This window comes from Pinus tabuliformis, chromosome Q (assembly GCF_031772625.1).
Source record: "Pinus tabuliformis cultivar Carrire ecotype Pingquan chromosome Q, CPIR1, whole genome shotgun sequence".
Taxonomy (NCBI): Eukaryota; Viridiplantae; Streptophyta; class Pinopsida; order Pinales; family Pinaceae; genus Pinus; species Pinus tabuliformis.
In genome coordinates, this window is record NC_142296.1 from 1064793324 (window position 1) to 1064811966 (window position 18643).

Below are 18643 nucleotides of genomic sequence, written 5' to 3' on the forward strand. Positions count from 1 at the left end.
CTAACTCTGAAGTCCAAACAATAGGACCGTCAAGTTTCCACCTTCCTTGGCTATCTGTTAGCTTCACGATCCACTCATATAGCTCAACCGGAAAGGAACATAAAAAGATCTCGTGGATCTCTGTATATAGGTACCTGTCCAACCACTATTCCTTTGTCAGTCGCGGGTTTCTATTCTCCTGTGCTGCGAATTCGTGGATCTTCCTATCCAACTAGTCTCCGATCTCTTTCTTAGTTGGATTCTAGTGATACGACATCACACATTTCTTATGCAGATTCTAGTCCTGGAAACAGAACCATTTGTTGGATTGGTGGGGCCTAACCCAAGTTCAGCATTAGTTAGCCAAACAAATCCCTACACTACTAGCCCTTTCGGCACCAGCCTAGGGAGCACGGACCAAAGTCTCACGCGAAGCAATATGGGGGGATGTTGGAACCAAGTTTCCACACCCTGAGATGTTCGTGATGTCGGTTTATTCCTTCTATTCCTGCTTTCACGTAGGTCACTTAGTTCTAGGGCTTGCCAGACTAGCCCTTTATTCCGCCCTTCAGTACCTCCACGAAAAGGTACAATTGACCTTCATGCAGCCCTATCCTGTGGTTCAGGTACTTTCACACTACTATGTCAGCATACCGTGCAGATTTCCAAACTAGTTTAAGTGTCTTACTTATATTATTAAACAATCATAGTTAGCATCGTGTAAACAGATGTTCTTACTTGCGTTCACTTAACCAACGTAATTACATACATTCACGCATCATATAAGCATTATAAATGAAATTCATACATAACATGTCAAGATGCATTAACAGGAAATAAAGACACAGAATTCGTAGAATGCTTCTCTTTATTGATATCTTCAGATGATTACAGACTCTATCCACCCTGTGCACACAGCTGCAGGGGTCTGCGCACTCAGCTGCGGACTTCCACCCTAGGCCTCTACGCACTTAGCTGCAAAGCCTCTACCTACGCTACAACCCAAAACTTAGACTTCTTACTTCAAAGCTATGACTATCTGACTCCAAAACCTCTTAAAACTACTTAGAGCTTACTTACTTAGCTCTTTTTATACAATCCCATGGTCCACAAACCATGGGTAGATCTTTTACAGCCGACTTTACTTTACAAAAATAAGGGTGGATGACCCTTTATGACTCATGACACCTTCGCGCTTTGCAACCACAAAATGTGGAGACTTTACAATTTTATTACAAAATTCGACCCAAAACATGGGCTTTTAGCCCCAAAAATTTACTTGGGGGATCTCGTTCCCAGCAGTTGTATATGTTTTGCATGTTGCATCTGTGATGTTGTGCACATGCAGTGTTGTGTATATATAGTGTGTGTACATGTTGTTTATGCAATGTTATGTACAGCGTGGTACAAAGATTGTTGTGTGAATATTGCATATGCAGTGCTGGGTATATATGGTGTTATGTACATGTTGGATATGCAGTGTTGTGTACATATGATGTTATGTACATTTTTTATGTGTAGTGCTATGTACATATGGTGTTGTGTGCATGTTGTACATATGGTACTATGTACATATGGTGTGGTGTGCATGATTGTACATGTGGTATTGTGTGCACGTGGTGTTGTGTACATGTTGTACATGTGGTGGTGTGTGCATGTTGCCCATGTGGCATTATGTACATGTGGTTTCGTGTACATGTCATGCATGTGGTGTTGTGTACATGTGATATTGTGTACACATTGTATAGGTGGTGCGGTGTACATATGGCATTGTGTACACATTGTGCAAGTGGCATCGTGTACATGTGATGTTGTGCACATATTGTACAAGTGATGTTGTGTATAGGTGGTATTATGTACATGTTGTACATATGGTACTAGTGTACATGTGGTATTGTGCGCATGTCATACATGTGTTGCGGGAATGTGGTACTATGTATGTGCATTGTGTAGTCGTGGTATCGTGGCTTGTATTCATTGTGTTGTACTCTATGTACGTATATGTATTATGTTGTACTTTGGGTGTAGGTGTATGTATTGTGTGGTGGTGTACATCAGTTGTATGAGTATGTATTGTGTTGTGTTGTATATTGGGTGTAGGTGTATGTGTTGTATGTCAGGTGTAGGTGCATGTATAGCACGGTGTTGTATGTCGTATGTGGTTGTATGTGTGTGATGCACACTATGTGTATGTGCACATGGTTGAGGAGAAGGCATTGGGTTTTTTTCTGGTGTGGCAACCGATCTAGAGTGTGTACGAAATAAAGACAAAGGTAGAAGCTAGGGATTGATTAAAGGATAAGTATCAATATTTTATTTCAGTTTTATTATGCATGTGATTTATGATTCTGGTGTATGATGATTACATGTGATCTATGATTCTAGTTTATGATGGTTACATGTGATTTATGATTTTGATCTATGATGGTTGTGTTTTCAACTAACCTATGTGATATGTTTATACATGATGATTTGTTCAAAGATTCTAGTTTGACTTGTTGTGATAGGAAGCGAACAAAATTATAAGTATACCTTATTGACAGGCCACCAATGAGGTATGATTTGAAGTTATTACAATTTATTTTGAATCTAATGGAAATTATGTGCTTGGTACACGAAAGCATGAAAATGTATAGTTGGATGACTGAAACCGACTGCAATAGTTTGCAATGTCAATGAAAGGAACTGAAATAGGCAGTAGTGTGTTGGTAAAGCATTCAGGAGTAGGGCCATTGTGGGACACTGGTACCCAATAGTGTCCATTGATTTCCATGAGCATGTCATGACCGGTATTGATAAGGAGCTCAAAATTTTCCAAAAATTAAAAGTTGTTAGAATGGTGTGTAACCTAAATGACCGCGTAGATGTCGTTGTCTTGATTCTAGTGCAACTCTTTTCATGGAAAATTGATATCATATGCTCAAGATATCATGTTCTGATCGTTTTTCCAAATAGGTGAATTTTAAAAAAAGGGATAGCCCAGTCAGCAGTCTGTACCACTGACATGGTGCTGACTGGGCAGATTATGTGGCAATTGATTGAGTCAAGGTTTTGTCAATGAATCAGATCGTGCCAAGTGGCACCATAGTATTGGTCATAATTTGTGCATTTTTATTGGTTGGAACTGTGGCCAACCATAGCCTAACACGTAGCCCATCCGGAGGCCGCCACATGGCAACCTGGGAGGCCACTAAAAATTGGTTCAACGACTGAGGGGAGGCCAAAGGATTCTAAACTGAAACCTTCCAATGCACAACACAAGGCCTTACCACATCACCTACTCAATGGTTCTTAACCATAGTGGGAGGCACGTTCTATTTGAATTTTACACCGCATGCAGTTGGGGGATGGAGACTGTGGTTAACCCTTGACCTCGGTTCATGGACCATGTTTAGGGGCAAACCACGACCCCAAAAAAAATATGTAACCACCCATGTGAATGCCTCAGAAACTGTGTTTTACGCCACCACATTATCATAAATTGTGACCGCCAATGTGAACGCTACGACAGAGGTGGAGTGGGGGGCCCGGCTGGCGGGGGCGGGCTGTTGGCCTTAGCCCCCGAGCATGTCGCGCCCCCACGTGGCCAAAATTTTTTGAAGTTAAGTGTTAGAGGCATTTTTAATGATCTGACAGTTTCACCCAATTTTCGATGAAATTGTCGCTCCGTTAGAGCACTTGGCCTGCAAAATTGTAGGATGATGCTAGATTTTGGGGAAAATGTAGAGCGAATAGTGGGAAAACTATGAGAGGTCATAAATTCTCTAGTTTTCGACCAAATTGGGTGCAAAAAGAGGCTAGGTAGCCATTTTTGGACATTCTAGACTCATTGGAGTAGGTTTCAACATCAAAGGAGCACTTCTAGATAGGCTTTTTGTAGATTGAAGTCTATAGGTTTCATGGTCAACTAGAGTGTTGAATTAGTTTATGGAAGAGTTTGAGGATGGAGATGACCTTGCAGGGGTTTTCCAGCCTCCATGTTCTTTCTGCTACAATTTAGAAACATCAGTGTTATAGCTTTTAATCCTAATTTCTCTGTGTGTTGGAGGAGAGACTTGTTTATGTACTTCAAGTGGATTGTGGTATTGTTGATGCTATTTGAAGTTGGAGTATGGGGCCTTGGTACAATATTCCTTTGTTTGCTAAAAGTTTACATGTTTGACTATAGGTTACCATGTATTTGGAGTGATAACTCTGGCAGAAGTTTATTTCTTTGAAGGAGAAATTGACCATTACATTTCTCAACACTTTATGCACTCTTCTTTTCTAAACATTGAGCATAATGAGAAGGGGTCATGCCATTAGAGCTGATCCAAGGAGATGTAGCGTAGGAGGGGTGAACTCCTTTAAAAATTGATGGTGTATTACTTATTGATGCATACTTCCATTCAGTGTTTTTTATTTCATGTTTAAAGTCTTTACATGAAATTAACATAAGAAAACACACATAAAGACTCATGTTTTTTACTTGCTATTTTGAAGTACAAAACTCAAGCACATTTTTGTATTATGAAGAGGATATTAGCATAGAAAACTAATATTCCACATTTAGATCAGGTTGGTATCAGAGCTAGGTTTTCTTTGTGCAAGGAGGAATTGAATGTTGTTTGCAAGTGAATGTGTTTTGAAGCTCAAGTGAGGAGAAGGTTTTGGAAATGAGAGCATTATTGTTACAATCTCTACCACCAGTTCTACCTCAAGTTGCAATAGAAGCTTCAAGAAAAGCATGTACCAAGGAGGAGAGCCTACAAGAATGTCAGAGGATGTGAAGGCTTTTAGAAATATTTTCTTAGACATGGCAGAAATGGTGAAAGTTCTCTATGAAGTGAGGAATACCAAATTGCAAGGTGAAAGCTCTAGACGTCCAAGAGGAGAATGTTCTCTAAAGGAAGAAGGTAACAAGAATGGTGATAAACCACCATCTTCTCCACAATCTTCATGTTTTTCTACAACTCTTATGAAAGATGCTAGTGTATAAAGTCCCTCAGATAAGGAAGATGGACAAGTTTGTACCTTTTTTCCACATGATGTGGAGGATGAGGTTCTATTAGCACCCAAATTCAAGGAGCTGAAAGAAGAGAGCCAAAGAGTCCAAGAGGACACATCTAGAATCAAAAGAGAGTTTGAAAACATCTTTGTATCTCAATCAAAAGATGAGGCAAATGGTAAGCATTTACATGATTCTTATTTACATGAAAGTGTTGATGTAAATTCATTTGCAACCTTTGAAAAACATAGTAAAGGCATTAGTTCCAAGCTCTTGACCAAGATGGGTTACAAGGGAGGAGGCCTTGGAGTGAACCATCAAGGCATTAAAAATCCAATTGAGGCAAAGGAGAGGCCTAAATATGAAGGCTTAGGCTATGTTGCAAAAGAAGAATGGTCTTCTAGCGACAACTCATGGGTATCATGTTCCTTTTTCCATAAAAGAGGACATGAGGAGGCAAGATGTTGGGATTTGCATCCAGAATTGGTACCCGCTTGGTTCCTCAAGTATAAGGAGGACTTGAAGTGAAAAACATCTCCAAAGAGAGATGAACAAGTTTAAGAAGAAACAAAGCTAAGTTCTTCTTGCCATGCAAGTTCCTCACACAAGAAGCGTAAGCCAAAGGACAACAAAAAGATGTATAATCATCCTATTAAGTCAAATGCTTTTCATAATGGAAACCAACATGTTTATTTGAATAACATGTTGAGGAATGTGTTTCCATGCACCTTTTTCCTTTCATCGAACCATTATGTAGATAAGTGCTATAAAAGGAAAGCAATTGTCAAGAAGATTTTTATGTCTAATGGAATTGAGACCGAAAAGAGAAAATCTCATCCAAGTTTAAAGACATGTGAGCCAAGAGAAGCTCAAAACAACTTTTTCACTCACAGCAATATAAGTGGGCATTGGGTCGAGAAGTGTTGGAAATTGTTTCCACAACTTCATCGTGGGAAGGGCAAGCAAATTATGCAAGCACCAGAAGAGGAAGCGACAAAATAAAAAGTGGTGCAAGATGCGGTCATTCCTAAAGTAGCTCCAGAAGGAGAAAAAGTTCAAAAAGAGGGTTCATTTACTGGTCGGGTAAGAAATGGGTGGACTATTTGTCCAGCTGAAGTTTGTAAATCTTTGTTTTGCACTAGTTAGCTCCAGAAGGAGAAAAAGTTCAAAAAGAGGGTTCATTTACTGGTCGGGTAAGAAATGGGTGGACTATTTGTCCAGCTGAAGTTTGTAAATCTTTGTTTTGCACTAGTTTCATATCCCCATAGCTGGGCAATTTGTAAAAGTGATGTTCATAAAAAAATCACTTATATGCAACAATGTTTTCTTTGGACATTGTTATGCTAGTTTGGCTTGTTGATAGTCAATTTGAATAGAAAATTTGGGAGTCAAGTTTATTCCATATTGTAAAATGAATTTCTATATGTAGTTTAAGAAAGCATTTTAAAAATGTTTTATGATTAGTTGCAACACATTCAGTATATTACAAATGTGTTAAACACTCAGTTATACTAGTATTCACTATCTGAAACTTGTTTGATCCATTTGTCAAAGTCTTTTTGGGATCTTATCCTTGATAAGGATTTTGTAGAAGAGCGCCATGGGAATTCTTCTTGGGAAGGATGTTGTTGTGGATGGTCATAGCGACATGGAAAAGCCGAGAAGAACATTGAACTTGAATTCTTTGGTCGGGTTATATTTCAAGTTCAGCTTGAGAAAGAGCCAAGACAAGTACAAGTCAAGGCACTACAATCATTGATTGGATCGAGTTTGGAAAAGTGAAGGAACTGTACCTTCAAATGCTGAACAATTGAAAGTGAACTTTTGGGGACCAAAATTTTTCAGTGGGGAAGAGTGATCAGGAGCTCAAAATTTTCCAAAAATTCGAATTTTTCAGAATGGTGTGGAACTTGAATGACCGCCTAGATCGTGTCGTCCTAATTCCGAAAAACTATTTTTGTGGAAAATTGATATCATATGTTGAAGATATCGCGTTCTGATCGTTTTTTCATACTGTTGACGTGGCAATGATTGGGTAGATTATGTGGCAGTTCATTGAGTCAACGTTTTGCCAGCGAATCAGATCGTGCCAAGTGGCACCTTGGTATTGGTCAAAATTTGTGTGTTTTTATTTGTTGGAATAGTAGGCAACCACGGGTTGACACATGGCCCAACTGAAGGCCGCCACGTCGCAGCCTGAGAGACCACTAAAAATTGGTTCAACGACTGAGCGGAGGACACAAAATTTGAAACTTGCACCTCCTAATGCACAACCCAAGGCCTTACCAAACTGCCTGCTCAATGGTTCTTAACCATATTGGGAGGCACATTCTATTTGAAGTTACACTGCATGAAGTTGGGGGATGGGGACTGTGGTTAACCCCCGAGCCCAATCCATGGACCATGGTTACGGGTGAACCACAACCCCAAATAAAATATGTAACTACCCATTTGAATGCCTCAAAAACTGTGCTCTACACCGCCACGTTAACATAAACCGTTATTGTCCATTTGAACGCTACAACAGAGGTGGAGTGGGGGGCCTCGCTGGCAAAGTAGGCCGTTGGCCTTAGCCCCCGAGCACGTGGCCAAAATTTTCGAAAGTTAAGTGTTAGAGGTCATTTAATTATATGACAATTTCGTCCAATTCTCGACAAAATTGTCGCTCCGTTAGAGCGCTTGGCGGGCGAAATTGTAGGATGATGCCGAATTTTGGGGAAAATATAGAGCGAATAGTGGGAAAACTAGGAGAGGTCATAACTTCTCCAATTTTCGACCAAATTGGGTGCAAAAAGAGGCTAGGTAGCCATTTTTGGACATTTTGGACTCATTGGAGTAGGTTTTAGAATCAAAGGAGCACTTTTAGATAGGATTTTTGTAGGTTTAAGTCTATGGGTGCCATGGTCAACCAGAGTGTTGAATCAGTTTATGGAGGAGTTTGAAGATGGAGATGACCTTGCAGGGGTTTTACAGCCTCCATGTGCTTTCTGCTACAGTTGAGAAACATCAGTGTTGTAGCTTTTAATCCTCTTTTCTCTATGTGTGTTGGAGGAGAGACTTGTTTATGTACTTCAAGTGGATTGTGGTATTGTTGATGCTCTTTGAAGTTGGAGTATGGGGTCTTGGTACAAGATTCCTTTGTTTGTTGAAAGTTTAAATGTTTGATTGTAAGTTAACATGTATTTGGAGTGATAAATCTTGCAGAAGTTTATTTCTTTGAAGGAGAAACTAACCATTCCATTTCTCAGCACTTTATGTACTCTCGTTTTCTAAACATTAAGCATAATGAGAAGGGGTTATGCCATTAGAGCTAATCCAAGGAGATGTAGCCCAAGAGGGGTGAAATCCTTTAATAATGGATGGTGTATTACTGATTGATGCACATTTCCATTCATTGTTTTTTATTTCATGTTTAAAGTTTTTACATGAAATTAACATAAGAAAACACACATAAAAATTCATGTTTTTTACTTGCTATTTTGAAGTACACAACTCAAGCACTTTTTTGTATTTTGAAGAGGATATTAGCATAGAAAAATAATATTCCACGTTCAGATCAGGTGTTATCACTAGGAACTATAGTTCATGTATATAAGATTGTCCATAAGTTTTTATAAAGTATTGAGGTCTTGTAAATAGGTTTGTTAGTTGATGTCAATTTCAGATTTGAAATTCAAGAGTTGTGGATGAGAATTCGTGTAAAGGCAAGATCATTAGACACCCTCCATCATTGTTAGTTATGTCATGTCATGTCTTTGGTACTTGCACAGTTTCGCAGCGCGGGGGTGATTGGTCAGTTTTGCTGCGAAATAATGTTTGCGTGTTTTCGTAGCGCTCTGTTTGTCAGCGATTTCGTAGCGCATCCTCTTAAATTTGAACTGCCCGCGCTACGAAATCGGAGTTTCAGGGTTTTTTGCAGCGTTTTTCTCTGAATGTCTAATCCGAGAGTAGTGAGTCACAAATCCGGTCATGATTGTCTTTTCACACCCTTTCTATGTCATGATTAGCCTTTATTTTTCCATAAGGTCCGAAGTCATATAGTTGTGTGTCAGTTTGGAGGACGTTATAGGGGGTGGTCATTCCATAATGAGTTCTTCATATCATATGAATGTTTTTGCTCTATGAAAAGCCTGAGCTTTGTTTTAAACGGACTACTACAAGCGAGCCTGCTCTCTACAGCTAAAGATTGTTTTCGTGCTGCAAACCACCGTCATTCCCTTGTGTAAAAATACTCAAAGAAGCATGGAAAGAAAGGAACACCGTTCGGGTAAATGTGTGAGAACAGAGCCGGAGGGGTTAGATGTAACTCTCAGAGATGAGGAGGTAGCAAAGGCATTTCGAAGTGCTGGTTGTTGGCGATTTTGTGAAAAATTAAAGGGTGGACATGCAGAAGTGACCAAGGCATTTGCATTGAACTTCACTGGACTGAATTCGAAGGTGGCCATGTTGGAGTTTCCGGTGTCCCCTGAAGTCATTTCTACTGTCACAGAAATCCCGAGGGGTGGCCAAGAGTGGTTCAAGAATTTCAAGTTTGACATGGGTCCGTGTAAGGAGTTCTTGAAGGCACCCTATGTAGATGAAGATCTCACTAAAGCTGTCCCAAGGAGCTATCTAAAGGAGAATTATGCTATGCTATTGACATGTATCCAGAAGTACCTGACATGTGAGGGTAGGTACATTAAAGTCTACTCATACCACTTCAAGCTGCTGTTACACTTCACTGGTAAGAGTTCAATAGACATACCTTTTTACTTGTTCAGGAGTATTAGCAAGATGTGTGATAAGATTCAGTTAAAGAAAGATGCTTATGAAACATCTCTTTTTCATCATGGTCTGGTTAAATTGCTGGTGTTGGATAGCCTACATAAAATTGGTAAAGACTGGGATTCATTTGTGTTTATGGCCGGTTTCCCAAGTAAAACGGGCCTCACTCCATTACCTGTAAGAGAAAGAGAAGAAAGGAGTGAGGAAACTACTTTGGCTGAAATTAGGAGAGAAATAACAGACCATAAGAATCCCAAAGCTAAAACAAAGAAATCAGAGAGGTCTGTAACAGTTAAAGAAACACCTGAAGCATCAGTAGATAAAACTTCAAAATCATCTAGAGTATCTGAAAAGGAAACCTCTAAGTCATCTCCTAAGGAAACACCTCAGTCATCAAAACAGAAGACTCACAAAAGAAAAGATGAAACTAAATCCAGTGAAGTTGAAAGGGTTTCAAGGGTGAGAACTAGAGGCCAGCTAAGCAAAGAAAAAGGAAAGTCAGCCCCTGTGGAAGAAAGTCCTATTTCAAAGGGTAGTTTAAATGACTTACTTGAAGTCATTGAATTAGAGCAAGATCATCCAATCCAAATTGAACCACTTGAACTTGAGCAAGATCAATTGGTATCACCAATGCATATTGATCTAACACAATCCTCACCTGAAAGTTCTAAGAAGTCAAAGGCTTCTAAAAGGTTAAAGTTTGAAGAACCAAGTGAAGAGTATGCCTTTAAACCACGCAGACCAATGACTAGAAGGCAAATGAAAGAAGTGGAAAAAGCTCAGAAAGAGAAAGCACCTTCAGAGATGCCTAGGACAGAGGCACTTGAAATCTTCTCTGAAATAGTCCAAGCAGCTAAAAACAAGAACAAGGATAATAAGGTTGTTATCAGTCAAAGTGGAAATGTGATTGCCATTAAGAAACAAGCTGGAGCAAGTAAGGAAATACCTCAGGTTCAAAATGTTTTTAAAGAAAAGGCAGTAAGATATACAAGCTATAAGAAAGCTGTAATGAAAGGTAAAACAAGTTTGATCAGTCAAGCTAGCTCAGTATCTGATGCCTATGTATGGACAGTGCCAGCTCTGAAGCAGGCAAAGATTATGAAACAAATGAATGCAAGTCTAAGAGCAGAGAACAAGAAGTTGAAGGAAGAAGTCATCAGCCTGAAAGAAAAGCTAGACAAACTAGCTAAATGATTCAAGGAGGAATGTGTTTTCCAAATTTTGATATATTTTGGCCATCGTCTTTTTAAAGCTTTTTGATGTCCTTACACCTGTATAGAATGACTGAAGAAATCACAGACTTGAGTTATTGTTGCTTTAAGGTTCATGTATTTAATTTTGATGACCTACAGCAGTTTCGTAGCGCGCTACGAAACTGCTGTAGATGACTGGTTATGTTGAAAACTTGAGTTTGAATGCTGAGGTCAGCAAATATTTAAAGAGATGACTTAATGCCAGCATGGAGGTTATAGAAGGTCAGTCAGATATTTAAAAAAGGATGCCAGGTGTAAATATTCGAAGAAAAGGTGAAGTTTTGTCTTTTGTTGAAAGTTTCACTTTATGTCCGAGTTTTTAGGGTTATGATAGAGCTGCTGAGGTGTTAAGTGATACACTTGTCTAGTTATGGGATGGCCAGATCATGAGTTTTCTTCAGTCACACGGGATTATCCAAGGATTAAATGGCTTGAAACTGGATCATTAATACATGAACACCGATGGGAGGCAGCAACCGTGAATATAGGCTTCATTTTCTTATTGGTTGATGAATCATCTTTGCATCAGGCATCCGAAGCTGTTCATACATTGAATCTGCTTTCAGTTTGGTTTGGTTATTATTGTAATGCTACAGGTGGCAAGCTCCAAGAACGCAGCAAAGTATACGAGGAGAAAGACTTAAAGTGCCAATGTGATGGAGTCCTCTGTTTTCGTAGCACCATATCTCTTGTAATCAATTAGTTTGTTTATGATATAGTTAAGGTCATTAATGTCAAAATTCTGAGCTCCCTTCATGCTTGTTGAGGAGTCTCATGCAGTAGTGTTTTGATTGGCTATATATAGGAATAACTTTTATGTAAAAAAGGTTGGATACTTTATAGAAAAACAGTGTTGTTTTGGGCCATTGTAAGACCTTTTTTGACAGTAATAGTAAAACAGAGTTATTCTCTTCTCAAGATTCTCGAAGGATTGTCATGTTCAAATGTAGTGATGGTGTTTTATACTTTATGTTCTTTTATAGTCTTTTTGTAATGCAATCACTCAGAATTCATAATTATATGCTCTGACTTCCTGTGTATTCAGCAAGCTATGTTTTGGTGGAGTATGTTTGACATGTAATGCTAAGAGCCTTGATTTCCATGAGATCACTGTGTTTTCCTTGTTTACTTAATATTATAGACTCCATAGCCCAATGAGAGCCAGTTTGATGTGTTTCCAACCAGTTATGCTTTCATAAGTGAATAAAGAGTTAGCCATCTAGTGTTTGAAGGATTTTATCAAGAGTTGTGAGAGAGCCCTCTCTGATCAAAGAGGCTAATCTTTGGTCTAAAGATAGGTTGAAATAGTTACATGAAATCTTGCTTGGTTGCAGCCCTCAGTAGTGATTTTGTGATAACATCAGGTATGATGGTTTTAAGGTAGAGATATGCCTTGGTTTTTGGACCTTCTGATGCGAAGAAACCTTGCCAAGGCATCGACTACCCAGGATGGGGTTGCCAACAGAACTTGGAAGGTGTGTGACAACATGGAAGGGGGTAACCAAATTGCCCGAGGGACTGTGTAGCAGAGAAGGGAAGGTTGGGATGGATTTGTTTTGGTCGTTAGCATTTCCAGATTGAATTCGATGCACATTGGGAGTGTGTCGTGGAACAATGAGTCGGTAACTGTTCATTGAGAGGACAAGTGGCGCTAGATGTAGCGCTGGACATTGGATGCAGATTTGACCTTACAATGGATTTTGGACTTCCTAGGAAGGAGGTGAATCCTGGTATTACTTTGAGGGTGGATGTGTGAGCCTCTATATTCCCTTGTTGCAGATGTAGGCATCGTATCCTTTTATTTGTTGGTTGAGAAAATGTGCATATGTGTATATGCATGTATTATTGTAAATACTATATCGAGCTTGATTTATAAAGCTCCATAGATAGTATGATTATTTATAGGGTGAAGAAAATGTGTATGTGTGTATATGTGGTTATTATTGAAAATATCGTAATGATTTGTGTTATAAAGCTCCAGTAAATGGTATGATTGTCATATTTCACCAGTGTTGATCGTAAATAATGCAATGAGTTGTATTATAAAGATCCATGTGCGGGCATCGAGATCAACAACTACAATGGGTTTTGCTTGTAGGTACCAAGTTGCATGTATGTTTTCCTCACTAGTTTTGGCATGCATGGCATATGCATGTGGTTTTTTGGTCATGATTTGTCATTTGCATGGAGGATTTCCTAGTTTAACAGTGGATTTTCCTAGCCTTTCCATTTCTGGGACAGCAATGGTGTTGTGGGTTCATTTCTTTTTTTTTATGGTTGGCTCTCATGTTTCCTTTAGCTTGGGTTGAGTTAATAATTCTTAGAGCCTTGGTTGGATAAACGCTCTAAAGCCTTGTAACAGTTGGGGTAAATTTACTAGTCCTGAAGCCTTGGTTGGACAAATGCTATGGAGCCCTTGATGGGTTGAGTTACTAGTCCTAGAGCATTGGTTGGACAAACTCTCTGGAGCCTAGAGACAGTTGTGGGTTGAGTTACTAGTCCTAGAGCCTTGGTTGGAACTAATGATTTGGAGCCCTGGAAGGATTGGGTAGATACCAATCTGGTGACGGTTTTGCGATGCCCAACTGTGAGGTGGAATCACTGTTTTATGGGTTGAGGTGGTTTGGCCTCTGGAAGCCCTGGATGGTTTTGATTGATGTGTTTTATGAGATCCCACATTTATTCTTGGAATATGGCACGGGGGTGATTGGCTTAAGAAATATTTGGCTCAACCATGTCTATGGTCAGGTAGTTCGTGGAAGTATCGAACCTGGTTGGTTCATCATATGTCTAAATCTGGTTCTATGTGTGCTTCTACATAGAAACACCATCCATTCCATCAATTTTAATGCCTACAGGGTTAACTATGTTGCATTACTCCAACCGACCTTGTATTGAGTCATCGTCATGCCAAGATTAATATGAAGTAGTGTATACTTCAACTTGATCACCTCCTCCCCCATCTGACTGAGGTTTAGAAACCAATCCACGTGCCTTTTATTCATTTGATCCTTTACATGGTGTTGGGCATGGAATCCCCCCAAGGCATGTTTTGGGGCTTAAAGCCCAAGTTTTGACCAAGTCCGTTGTAAAGGCTCCGCGATTTGTAGGCACGAAGTGCGAAGTCATAATAGACTCAGAGGGTTGGCCGCCCTTGCTTTTGTAATGTAATGTCGGCTTGATAGACCTAACCATGGTCTGCAGACCATGGGATTGTATAAATAGAGCAAGGCTCTAAGTATAGAAAAAAAAAGGAATCAATGAATAGAAGAGAAGCATGATGAATCTAAGAGATTGAGTCGAAGTGTAAAGTGTGTCTTTGGGTTGTAGAGTAGGAGAAGGCTCTGCAACTGAGTGCACAGACACTTGCAGCTGAGTGCGTAGGGCAGGTCAAGTTTGTAACCGTGGGAAGAATTAATAAAGAGAATTTTTATCATATTTCTGTGCATCTTTTCCTACTTCATGTACTATAGGGTATGATTTACAAGTATACTATTTATTTGCTATGCGAACTTATATGTATGTGCTATATAAATAAGTATAACATAAGGCATCCATTTACGTGAAGATACCTAACTGGGGTAAGAAGATAAGTAAGGTCACGGGTGTGATTTAGGGAAATAGTGCAGAACACTTCTCCAGTAGTGCGGGAGCCCCACAACCCCTAGTTAGGGTTGCGCGAAGGAGAATCTATCATGGCACGAAGGCCAATGAAGTGCGGGAAGCAACCTGTGTGCAGGGACTAGCAGTTGGACCAAATCAACCCCTCAGACATCTCAAGGGTGCGAAAGCCTGGTTCCAGCACCACCCCATTCTACTTCGAGTGAGACCTCATTCCGCACTCTGTGGACTATTGCTGAAAGGGCCAATAGTACAAGGATTTGTTTGGCTAATTAACTCCAAACCTGGGTCAGACCCCTACAAGCCAACAAATGGTTCCATTGCCAGGATCGGGATCTGCATAGAGATGTTTGATGTCGTATCATTGGAATCCAAAAAAGAAAGGAATTGAAGATTGGTTGGATAGGAAGATTCACGAGTTCGCGGCGCAGGAGAACAAGAATCTACGACTATCAAAAGAAGAGTGGTTAGACTGCTACTTATACACAGAGATCCACGAAATTTTCTTCACATCTTTCCCTACTGAGCTATACGAGTGGATCGTGAAACTAGTAGATAGCCAAGGAAGGTGTAAGCCCGACAGACCTACAAAGTGGACTCCAGAATTGGTGCGCAGATTGGAAGCATCAGAGGATAAGATCGTACATGTTGTTGATCACTGGCTTGATCAAATTATAGGAGGATTCATCACCGAGTTCGTGGTATATACTTCAGTCAGCTATAGCGAGGCAGAACGACACTTCCTCAAAGGACCGTGAGGTAAGTACGTTAAATCTTTGAACACTTGGATTAAAATGCTACTATGTGAAAAGCGGGTTATGCGAATAAATTGATGTTTGGGGCTACATGAAGTGGGAGAATCTACTGAAACAAAGGTAGTGCAGAACTAGAAACTAGCCCCTTGATTTCACCTCCGTGAGGGGACGAGGAAGAGCTTGCGATTCCGCACATACCACCCCTACCCACACCGCCGAAAATTTCATCGTCTTTACCCCCATCTTCGCCCATACCACATCTGCCACCACCATGAATCAATATGGCGATCACGATAAAGCTGCCAGTGTTTAAGGGAGTAGGGAATGAAGATTTGGACTAGTTTTGGTTTGTGATAAAATCTGTATGGGAAGCGCAGGGAGTTACGGATGACAATATAAAGAAAGCGACGTTGGTTAGCACTATGCAAGATCATGTGATGACCTAGTACATTAAGAATTCCAATGACAATCCGAATGCAGGGATCATAGATATTCAAACTGTGCTAAACAAAGAATTTAGCAGGCCGAAGTCAGAGGCGCAGTCGATCATTGGGTTCAAGGAAATCACAATGCTACCAGGTGAGACCCCTTAAGAGTTGGATCAGAGACTAAAGTGCACAATTCGCGAAGCAAACATGATGTTGACAGATGGAAAACACTACGAATGGTTTGTAGAATCGTTAATGCCGCATCTAAGGAACGCGCTATCACAATAGAGGCTAACAACTCAGGCCAAGGCCTCGGAGGTCACGATGAGATTGCATGAGACCCTGATATAGGATCCAAACCTGGGAGTTCAGCAGATTCACGCACATTTGAAAAACTTGTGCCTTGAGATGCAGAGTTTGAAGCAAGACAGGATAGCTCACCCAGAAGTGTGCGACGAGGTATGGTGCATAAAGTGCAAGGGTTAGGGACATGACAAGGACCACTACTCGGTGTTCGCGAATTACCTCACAGGAGGAGGACCAATGCCATTGAGACCGGAGGCACAAGCAAGACCGAGTGCAGTGCCTGCATTATGGTGCGCGATTTGTCAGATAGGAGGAAAGCATGCTACAGATAACTGCCATTTATTGCAGAAGTACACGTAGAATTCACAACAGTTGTTCTGTAATTTCTGTAGATCAGTGGGACATGATGAGTGCACCTGTAAAAGTTATGAGCTGATGATGGATTAGATTCCTACCTACAGAGTTTAGGCCGAAACGCACCCCATAACCAGAATGCAAGGATGGCGCGAACCAGATTTCAGGGGCACGGACGAGGCTGAGGTGGGGGAGGACCTGGAAGAGGTTGCAAATAACTGATATGTTACAATTTTGGAGGGCCAGGACATTATGCCCGTGATTGTATGAATCCAATGCGGCCATCATGCTTGTATTGTACATTTTTTAATCATGAGACAGAGGATTGTCCCACACTGATAGCGAGGTTGCACGATAAAGGAGCACTCCAACCTCCCCCAACTCAGAATCTGCAAATATTGAGGTTTGAGCCACGCGAGCAAGACCCTAATGTGAATATTGTGCTCCGAAGTGGAATTACAACAGGGGATGACAAAGGCAAGCAACCTGAAGAAAGTACTTGGGTTCACAAGGCTCCAATGAAGGAACTAGAGTTTGATTTGGAGCGCGCTAAGGAAACCTTCATGGAAGCCAAGAAGACCTTCGTTGATGCCTACACTTCAGGAAGTAAAGACAGACCGGAGCCGAAAATGGACCCATCGATGCTCACAACATTCCTAGAAACATGCATGAAGCTGCTGCGCAATAGCAAGGATGTAAAGGGGCTGCAGGAACTCATAAATTAGCGCTAGGAGAACCGTGCATAGTCCGGAATCTCGAAAAGCACACGACGCGAACGGGAAGGGGGATGAGATTGACTGTGCAAATTGGAGAATATGAGATGGACCAAGTGATTATGGATCTAGGATCGAACGTGAACATCCTGCCAAAGTAGACATGGGAACACATGAGAAGGCCTACGCTGCAATGGTCTCCTATCCAACTCCAAATGGTGAACTAGCAAAAGATCCTACATATGGGGAGATTGCAGGGAATCACAGTGGATATCGAAGGAGTAAGCATGCTAGTAGACTTCGAAGTAATAGATATCGTTGATGACAACAATCCATACCCCGCGCTATTAGGAATAGATTGGGCCACTCACATGAATGGGGTGATAAATCTAAAGAAGCACAAGATGATCTTTGAGAAAAAGTCTCTGCATGTATTTATACCTTTGGACCTACAGAAGGATCGTGCTACACAGAGCTAGTGCGCGACTACGAAAGCGACAACGACTTGGACTGCATCTACAAGATAACCACGTGAGAGCAAGACTGGGTAAACCCAACTGAAGATGGATGAATATCATGGGAGTGCGAAAGCTCCTGCACATCAGATTCTGATGATGAGATAGAACGATGGCAGAACCGGTTACATGAGGTAACCATGCTGAATTGTAACATGATTACTAGTTTGTTGTGCTGCGTATCAATGGAGGTAAGGGATCTACCTACGTACGACAGGTTAAGTGAGGTAGATGACTTCCTAAACAGATTTGAAAGGGAGGTGCTGGAACAACAACACTTCGAAGCTTTGAAATGGGTACTACGTACTACACCCGCTAGGTGGTGGGGTACGCACCAGGGAAGCTTCGGGGACTGGTGCAAATTAAGGAGGATGATGCACATATGGTGTCGGAAGCCTCATATGTGATTAATAGACAAGATTGTCGGACGAAAGGGTCCACGCACCCACCTATTTAGATGGATACAGGCATATGGCACAAAACCTGCGCGGATGAACACAACCTTCGCATTAGGAGACACAGTCAGTAAGTATGTGCAGGCAAGGCAAGGGTGTGAATAACCCCTCTGGTTGGAACCACAGAGTATGGAGAGACCAAGTGCAGAGACGGTTATCCACGCAGAAGCCTTTAACGAAGTATGCGAAGCGTTGAATAAGGTACACAGTGCATAGCGGACTAACTGGGACCTACGCGTACCAATGGATGGGTTTATAGGACCACGTGCAAGAAACTAATGGTGCAGGAACCTCCGAGGCTAGAGTATGGAGAGAATGTTGTAATCCCCATAGAGCATAAAATACCTAGTCTGCACATGGCAGCACCGGCAAATACGATGGTTCACGGAACCTTGGAAGGAGGGGTAGCGTAGCTGAATGAAGCAGAACACTTGGGATCTAATGAGGAAATCCGATAGGGTGACCTTAGGCTCCAAGAACTTATGAACAATAAGATGCGGTTAAGGGAGAATA